The following is a 9,636-nucleotide window of genomic DNA, read 5'->3' as shown; positions in this document are numbered from 1 at the left end:
CCCTTTGTTTGCCAGAAACAAAGTGAGCACTACATACTCTCGATGATGGTTTAGGTTCCCAGGGTTTCCCTCTAACATCTTGGCGTTTCATAAGCTTTATCCAGCGTTACCTGGCGTTGCTATTCTTTTTATGGTGGGAAAAGCAAAAAGCTTGAACAGTGGTTCACAGACGCATGGCGTTTTACAGCGAAACGAATTGTGCACCTCGCACATCTCTCCACTCCATTTATTGAGTCTTTTACCGCTGTTGTGGCAACCAAAAACAGCACAATTTCTGTGTCCACATCCCATCATCTTTTAAGCGTGCAAGATAAATAATTTATGTGCAGTTTTCAAAAACAAATCTGGGAACAAAGATCTGAAAGATTGCAGAATAACAGGCAAATTGCCGCGTAGTTGTAGCAACCCATTTCACGAAAAAAAATAAAGCAAAAAACATTCAATAAATAATAATTACTCACCTCTCCAATGCCTTCTTGACCTCTTAATAGCCCAATTGTGTAGTTAGAATCACTTACATTTACAAAATAAAAGCTTTTCAACTTCTTTTGTGATGGTACTTATAGAGCACAATAGTGCTGTCATGTTTGCAACCTCTTGGTGCTCACTTTTTGCTTGGCCTAGCCCAGAATGCCTTGCACATGGGGCTCTAAGCTCAAACTCCGGATGCTAGTATAGAAAGTGCGCCACTATCAATTAACCTTAGCTTCGAGATAGTCTGGGTACTACAGTGTGACATTGCCGTTTGAATAAAATGTCATGTTCAAGTAATGTCACAAGCCCGATTAGATCAACAAACTTTAAAACCATTTATATCAAAGGAGCCAGGTAAAAAGACTCAGTTATAGCTGAAAAAGGTTAGCTATTAATTTCCTGTTCTTCAGTTTCATGTTTCAACATTTTACATTTTCAAGTTGTTTTACCTATTAAGTGAGACAAGGAGACTTAATCAAACCGGCTGTATGCCAGACACTCAGATACAAAGAAACATAAGTTTAAAAATTCGCTTTAACGGTATACAGTGGAACCTCGATTTAACGAAGTGGTGGCATTTTTTCCTGGAAATTGTAATTATTTAAAAAAAAATTAGAATAAAAAAATAATATTTATGGAGAAAAAGAGAACTAAAACCCGATTAAACATTTCAAAAATGTAACTTCAAGCAGCTGAAGCTTAATACATGCAAACAAATACTGAGGAGAGATCGCTGGTTTTAGGTTTGAAGAATCAAAGACTGCAGTTTGTCTTTACGAAGTTATGGTGTGTATTAACATGGTTGGCAGTGATAACATATCGGTCCTTTTCATACTGATTATAGAAAAACCCAGAAAAGAAGGAATATCATGTCCACAGTCAACGTGGAAGCTTAGTTGAAGAATGTTCTCCACTGGGATGGTAGTAATGCAATCATCACTCCTGGTCACTGGAACGAAGTGGGGAACAGTAGCATCAGTGTAGGAAACATCAGCAATAACAAGATCAATACATTCATGAACATTGTTCAGTGTATAATAGTTTGGTGTTTTTCATTTGTAGCTCTCACTTCAAAATAAAGAAATCGGGTACTGCAGGTCAACCTTAACATAAAACATGATCTCTCCATAGCCAGGCTTGAATTTAACGGTGTACTTGTTCCTCCTAGTCATGCTCTTATATGACCTGGAATGAATCAGCTGATCCCCAACCTTTGGAACTGGAACACTTCCTTTACTGGCCCAACCACGCATTCCACTACTACTCGTTCAGTAGCAGAAAGGAAATAGTTTCTTAAATTGACAACAACGTTGGCAATGTAGTTTGTGCTCAGTGCTAGAACCTTTTTTTTTTCTCGTCTCTCTCACCCTTGTGTCTTATGTGTTTCCTGTTCGTTAGTTGTTCTTACTCTCGAATTAGCAATGTCAACCTTACTTAAGATTTCCAGAATCGAGCGTTGTTCCACTGACTCGGAAAGTAGAACGGCAAGGTCTTTGGAGTTTTAAGTTTGCAGTGAAAATGATGACGCTAGCAATGTGAACTCGAGTAAAGTCAGCGACATGGAAATCCCCAGATACTATATCCCGGTCACTGCAGCTAGTGTGAAAGGTCTGTTACGAAGGATACTTGAGGGGAAATCAAGTTCAACTTATACGGATAATGATATTCTGGAAAAGTGGCATAGGGAACTTTAAGGTGCTGCTTTTAGTGGTGAGATACTGCATGTCACAAAAAAACACTCACCTATAGTTGAAAACGAACCTCTCGCTCATGTCCCTGAGGCGGTGCTTGTTTAGTACCCCTTGCACAATTATTCCTATGCCGAACAAACAGGGCCATTTCAGCCTGTCCATTGGATTGTCTATATCAATGGAAAGTAGACTCTGTAATGCTTTATTTATGAGGACATGGTTTTAAAGTTGGGCATGCTGGATACTTTGGAATCTTCCCACCTTGAAAGAGTCGCTAAAGATCTGCTCAGTAGTGACCAAACTTCATGCACTGGAATAGAGGAAAATGGCAAGTGTGCATCCAGCCCTTCAATTGCCTTTTCTCCACAGAACGTTCTCCCAATCCTAATTGGAGAAGGATTTCGTTTTACTCAGGTAAGATTTGTTACACCACGGCCACGGTTCCGTATAATTTCATTTTTCGGTGGTAACGACAGTACCAGTAAGCCTGTAATAGATGACTGTTAATAGTCAGAAGGAAAATTAGTCACTACTGATTCAGTGATTAAGTTCTTCGAGGTCGCTGGTGTTAAATTGAGAAAGCGAAGGAAACTATATGTTATTTGTCAATCAATGTTAACTTTCCCACACAAGCAATATAGAAATGAATAACAACAAATGACACTTGACAATCTTATAGATTAATTTATCGTATTAATATCTTTAAAGTTTTTTTTTTTAATAAAAAAAAAAAAGTCAATATTCCCAAGCTGAAATTCCAACTGGCTAAATTTTGCAACAGGACCTGATGTAAGTAATCGTTGAGGTGCTACTACAAATTAAGTATCTATTATTTACCTTTCACGTTGGCATTCGTGTTGTTGTAGGGCGGAGCAGTTCCATCCTGTCGTCATGGAGAGAATGGTTTGTAAAGAATCTTTCCCGTTTCTGCAACATACATGCACTGAGTTTCACAAAAAAAAGTTAAAATAGTTTTCAGTTTTTAATTGTTGGTCTGATGAAGGCATGAAAATCCAAGTAATCTAAGTTCTGACATGTAATGTCAGATTTGAATGAAACGTAACACACCACTAATCACTCAATAACAATTTAATATACAGGTAAATTGGGTCATGGGTCACCTTCAGACTTGCATTTCCACGAAAAGGAACTAAACAGGTCATCACACTGTCTCACTTTAAGAATAAATTATAAATAACCTTGAAATAAGTATGACAGTCAATACATGAAATTTATCAAAAATGAAAAGGTTTAGTAATCCTCATTGGTTAACAATGTTTTTTCTTTTATTTACAGGATTCAGGGTTTGACGGGCGATATGAAAGCAAAATGGTGGAGACATTTCAGTTCCAGTGGCTTGCTCCAATGAAAAACCAAAAAGAAGTATCAAGCAGTGCATCGAAAATTGTACATACAACATTGGAGTCCTTGTGGTGGAAACACTAATTTCCAAATTATCAATCAACGCAGAAGAAAACGTTGAACAAAAAAAATGCAATTTGCAAGCACGTAAAATACCCCTTGAGGATATTCAGAAAAAAGCAATTACTACCAAACGGATCTGCTTAAGATAAACACTGATTTCTTGTATGATAACTCAAGTGGAAATGAAATTAAGTTAGAGCTAAAAAAATCCATGAAGATACATAAGGAGAAATTGAGGAAATCAGGGCAAGGCTAAAGATGTGTCAACTTAAAAGGCACTGGCTGCTGTGGCATGATTACTCAACTTTGTACAATAATGGTCATATACTCTTCGGCCTCAAAAAAGTGTATGACCCTGCCATACATCTTTCTGATCAAGAAGGCAAGGCTAAGCTCGGTAGCCAGGTGGATGTGCAGGCATCCATAGAAAAGCCACTTTCACATTCTCGGTCAAAGTGGCTCAAGCATAGCGGACCAAGTGAAGTTTGTGCCGACAAGACACGATGATATGCGGAACCTGAAGCAGCCCATGAAAACAGAAGAAGGAATTGAAATATCAGATGAAATGAGGTTCATGAATGGTGACAACCCTTCTATCCAGTTCGAATCTGGTAATCAGCATGGAGGTCACAAAGGTTGTTCAGGATCTGACAGTGATTTGAAACCAAGTTATGACCTAGAGTACATAAATAATAGTAAGTACTGTACACTTCGAGAGCGGCAGAAGTTGTTGTTAGCAGGCATAGAAGGGAAAAAAGTCAACTGCATCCCTTTTAAGATCTCAAGGTTGATGCCCTTACAGCAGAGCTAGCAGTCAGGATTTGCTGACATCAACAAGACTAAATCTGAACTGGCAGAAGATCAGAATGACATCCTTGGAGCATCAACAAGGACTCCTGCATTGCTTTTCGGAGAAGGAGAATTGACCGTGGAGAGCCTGAACCTAGAAAACTATGAGCAACAATTTTAAGGCCCTTCACTGCTCAATGAACCAAGTTAAAAATGTCCCGGAGCAACTCTGACATCACATCTCAGACATTGATACCCTCACTGATATAAATTCAAGCACTTCAACTCAACAAAGAAAAGATGCGAGGGGTTTACTACAGAAAGACTCTGATTGTGTTGACAATAGCCCAGGTGGTGTACACACTATGATCGCTTTGCATTGTGGTCGTTCAGCCAAAATATTGTCATTTGCTTCTTGATGTGGTAGAGTGAACATCTCACAATACCGAGTGTCTATTTAACCAAGTCCTCGATATAACGAATGATATTCGATGTCCCGGCCAAAGTTACAGTAAAATGTATGGAATAGAACCTCGATATAACGAACATAATCCGGAAACCCAAACGTAAAATCTACCTCGATATAACGAATTACAATGTCAACACGCGACAGAAGATAAACGCTGAACAGATCAACAGTCAACAAATCCTTTAACAAGTCAGGTGCGAAAAAGCGAGAATTTCTGCCTTCCCTCTCGGCAATGGAAAACACATTTTGCAAGCCAAAAGAAAGAGGCAATCTACATTGAAAGAATTCTTTCATTAAACATAAACTGCTGCTGGTTAATTTAATAATTTTGGGGCCCACAGTTTTAGCTAAAACTATGAAATTCTCGCTTTTTCGCACCTGACTAAAACTGTGGGCCCCAAAATTATATCACGCACATAGTATGTCACACCTTGCCGAAATCTACCGCCTGTTTCCTAGATGCATTACCGCGGTGTTTGTCTTTCCTATATGTAATTCTGTAGGTGTGTTTTTACGAAATGTAAACTCTAAGCATGAGTTAGGTATATATACAGGCGCATCATGTTGTATTGTTAAACTCCCTGACGAAGTGTGCGTTAGTCACACGAAACGCGTAGGAGAAATAAAGAAGTTATACAACTAAAGTTCGCAGAGTGCTGCTCACTAGTTTAGTTTTTATTAAAACTTCTCTGAAAGTGTCGTTTTTTGTAAACAAAAGGTGCGTGTCTGCTTCAAAGTGAAAATAATTGCTACTGAAAGCCACCACGCTTAATGAATTGCATCTCAAAACGCGGAACTTGTCGCACTTCTGTGTGAGGAAAATTGCATTGACTGGCGTGACAGAAGTCACCTGTGTTACAAATACATACATACTTTGTTGTTACCTCCCCAATGGGGCTTTTCAGGAACAAAAACTATCACTATGACCTATGACATTAACTATGACCTCGATATAACGAACATTTTGGTGGTTTCCCCTCAAGTCCGTTATATCGAGGTTTTCGATATAACGAACCCTCGATTTAACGAACAAATTTGGCCAGTCCCTAGCGTATTCGTTAAATCGAGATTCTACTGTATTGCAAAAAGAGGAATCTCCGTGATCTTTCTGGTCAAACAGCAGCTATTGATGCTTCCTGCTGGCTGCACAAGGGTTTGACTGTCTTTCGCACAGAGTGGAAGGCGAGATAGGTGAAAAGTATTTTGAAATTGTCGATCGATCTGAATCTTACTTTCGATTTTCTCATGCTTTAGCTAAAGTTTCTTGTTTTGTAATTTCCTACTCAAGGTTTGGTGAAATTTTCCTGAAATGTTTACGTACAGTGAAAAAGGCTGGTGTTACTCGTGTTTGACGGTTTGTCTTTGGCAGCCAAACCAGGCAAAGTAATAGGAGACAAAGGTGGGAAAATTTTCTCCCATCACGACCATTGGCATGCAAATTTCATGTAAACTTTTTCTTTTCTACAATCACTCAGAGGAAAAAAAAACTCAGTAAAGCTACAGAAGATGACATTTCTCCCAAAGAAGCAAACAAGCTTCGAGGTCAAGCCGCGGAAATTACATTCGACAATATCACCGAGTGCATAAATATAAGCTTGCGCATTCTTGTACGTGTAATCTGGTTACGCTTTTGCTCATGCAACATCACTGAAAAAATAACACTGATTAGACCTGATTAGTATTGCTAAAATTCACTTTTCATAGTAGTGGACAAGGCAAAATAAGACGTGGTTAATACTCAAAATCAAATGTAGCACAATTACAGTTTTTTTATTCTGATGCAGATTTGTTTGGCAGAAAAAGTAAAATACATCATTTCCCCCTATGAATTGGATGCTCAGATAGCTTATCTGATGTATAGAGGATATGCAGATTTTGCCCTAACACAAGATTGAGATCTCTTGGCTTTTGGTTGTAAGAAGGTTTGAGGTGCAATCTTTGTTCATATAAGGAAATAATTACACTTACACTTTATAGTCTGAGACTGACAAACTAAAAATGTGCAAGTTTGATTTTTCAGTCCCATTCAAATTTGTTCAGATATTTAACAAAAAACAGTTGCCACTCTTCCTTAACAATTAATTCTACACCATTATTTTTAATAATTTATTATTTGCATCACAACTACCCATATTTGCACAAAGCACTAGGAGTGAACTTAACTACCTTTTACCTCTTATTAGCTGAAGGGAGTATCCAAGTCCTAACATGAATGTTTTGTTTGATTTTGATTAAGGTTACAGTAAAGGAGGAGAAATCAGGTATCCCATGAGTCTCCGCGAAAAATTATCGACTAGAAGGTGTCAAGTATCGATGCGAGGGCGAGCGCGCAGTCCGAAATTGACTGAATTTCAAGTGGCTATTTTTCCTTATTTAGGATCTGAGAATGTAAGTTAAATCGTTTTGAGTATTGCTTTGGCAATTAAGTTCAAGCTTGCATTACAATTTCCCAGCTAATTTGCCTAAGAATAAAGAAAAACATACAATTGTTTGGAGTGGTATGCATCATCGACTCGCTTTGTTCGTTCGCGGCTCTCAAATGCTTGACCCAAATTTGACCCTAGCAAGTTCAATCCTGGGTACATTAGAGTGAAATCTTGCCTGTTGTTGCTCGAATAGTATCTCCTTTGAATTTTATTCAAGGTCCCCTTAAGTCCCCATGTTTTGAAGGAATTTGTGTTCATTGAAGTTTGCCTAAATTGGCGCCAAACATGTAAACAACTGCATAATGCTTTTATAGTATTAAACTGCTTTTGAACGATCACTCGTTTTCCCGGTCGAAATGAACAGTACTTTAAGCACGATTCTGTTTGGTTCTATTCGTGTAAGGACATCAAGTGGTGACATAAATGCTTCCTTTTAAGTCGATATTCAAGCAAACGGTAAATGCATGGAACAGGTGGAAGAAGAGTCGAGTGGCAAGCGGCCGTTCAATTTTTCTGATCGCACAAGCAAGCAAAGAAGCTGCTCTCGTAAGTCTTTTGGAAAACTAACGTGTCCCATGACCGTAAGAAACCGACAGCAGGCTAAGTTTGACAAATTGACATAACTCTGACTGTCTAAATCTAAGCAATTCACGTAAAGCAATGGCAACGGAGAGAGCAGTTCAGCGTTCACTCCGAAAAGCCCCATCGCAAATGCGAGATCACGTATCAACATCGAGTTGATAATATAGTTGGAAGCGAGGCATTGTGGGATACCTGAAATTTCCTCCTTTGGTTACAGTCAAGGTCACACTAAGGGGTGATGGGGATTTCTTTGACCTCTTTGAAATCCTAGAAGGGCTAAAGGTCAACAAGAGGCAGGTTCAAGAAATTTACATTGCTGTTGGGTGTAATTAATAGAAAACTATCAAGGGTATTGGCATTCATCGTGCATTCCATTTGTCAGCCACAGGGGATATACTGGAAGCACTGGCACAAAAAGGAGCCGACGAAACCTACTTAGAGGGCCTCAGTGGGGATAACCGTTAGGTGTAAAAATGAAAGAATTTTAACCATTAGCCATTATAAAATATTAACCATAAAATATCTAACCACAAAAGTGAAGTTATCGAGATCTTCTGTTGTCCGATGTGTTATGCATTTATGTGTTCAGGTTGCGAGAAAAGCCGATCAAAATTGGAAGTGTTAGAAGTGTCTGCATAATTTGTCGCATATGCCGTTGCGGAGTTGATAGACGTTTTGACAGGTCTAGTATTTTACAACTTTCTACCTTCTTTAATGATAACTGGTTGCGATGGCTCCATTGAAAGCGATAGTAAGTTTCTATCGCGCTGGAGAAGAGAGGCCAGCAGAAAGATATAAGACCAGGGTTAAAGTCACGGAAGACAACTAATTACTTTCGTCATAAACAGGAAATATCATCGAGTTTCTTGGGCTCAACGAGCAAGCTCAAAAGTTCAGCTTGGAGTCATTTAACCTGAAATTTTACCGCCTGGCAAAAATCAATGGCAAAGCAGAGAATTAATCTGCACGTTGAGAGACTCAACAGACTCTGATGTCCGCAAACTGCTAAGAAAAATGCTCACCTTGGAATGCGTACGAAATAAAGATAGGATGGCAGCGGAACCAATAGTGCAACTTCTGAGGCCTGAGGTGATAGAAATGTTGAGTAAGGTGTCGCTTGTGGTACACACAATGGTTCCGGAAAAGTATAGATTTTGGACCTCTAATCGACAAGGGGTTGCCATCTGGTCGGGACCTCTTGACCTTATTTCTCGTCTTGTATTTTCATCTCTTTTTTTTTGTGATGTTGTACTATGTTGAATTTCTGCACCAATAAAGATTATTATAAAAAAAACCCTTCTCACTGAGTTCTCTTTGTATAACAATACATTCAACAACCAACAACATTTTTTGCAGTAACTTACAGTACATGGCTATCAATCACGTGGTTAACATGTATAACCTTACCAGATAACAAAAAATGTGAAGTAAACTAATCATAATTAAAAATTTTAAATTCCTACATAATAGCCCGGTTAATGTGTTTCATTGTTAAGTGACAGTCGAAGATGACAAATTGTCTCAGACTGTAAGCATAACACAAACAAAATTATACAACGTGTATCACTTGCATGATTTTTTTTTGCTACCAAGACTTGTACATCGTCTCCAGAACACAACATTCGTGCATGGAATGCTTTCAAAGGAGATACTGGCCAACCTGAAATCCTGACAAGCAGGAAGTTTTATGGAAGGTACTGCCACTCAATTACTGCACATGCTGCCAAAAAGAGCAGGATCATTTCAGGAAGGTCAGCCTAGAACAAGAAGAGAGGCAATT

At 38.7% G+C, this 9,636-nt stretch overlaps 2 pseudogenes; one reads left to right on the top strand and one right to left on the bottom strand.

Moving 5' to 3' along the window:
• Positions 1–291, bottom strand: part of LOC146465197 (uncharacterized) — a 1,483-nt pseudogene extending 1,192 nt beyond the window's left edge.
• Positions 292–2,381: 2,090 nt separating this feature from the next.
• Positions 2,382–8,321, top strand: LOC146465196 (exonuclease 1-like; annotated as a pseudogene).
• Positions 8,322–9,636: the final 1,315 nt, after the last annotated feature.

This window comes from Pavona decussata, unplaced genomic scaffold (assembly GCF_977016875.1).
Source record: "Pavona decussata unplaced genomic scaffold, jaPavDecu1.1 SCAFFOLD_156, whole genome shotgun sequence".
NCBI classification, from domain to species: Eukaryota; Metazoa; Cnidaria; class Anthozoa; order Scleractinia; family Agariciidae; genus Pavona; species Pavona decussata.
This window is presented reverse-complemented; position numbering and strand designations above follow the sequence as displayed.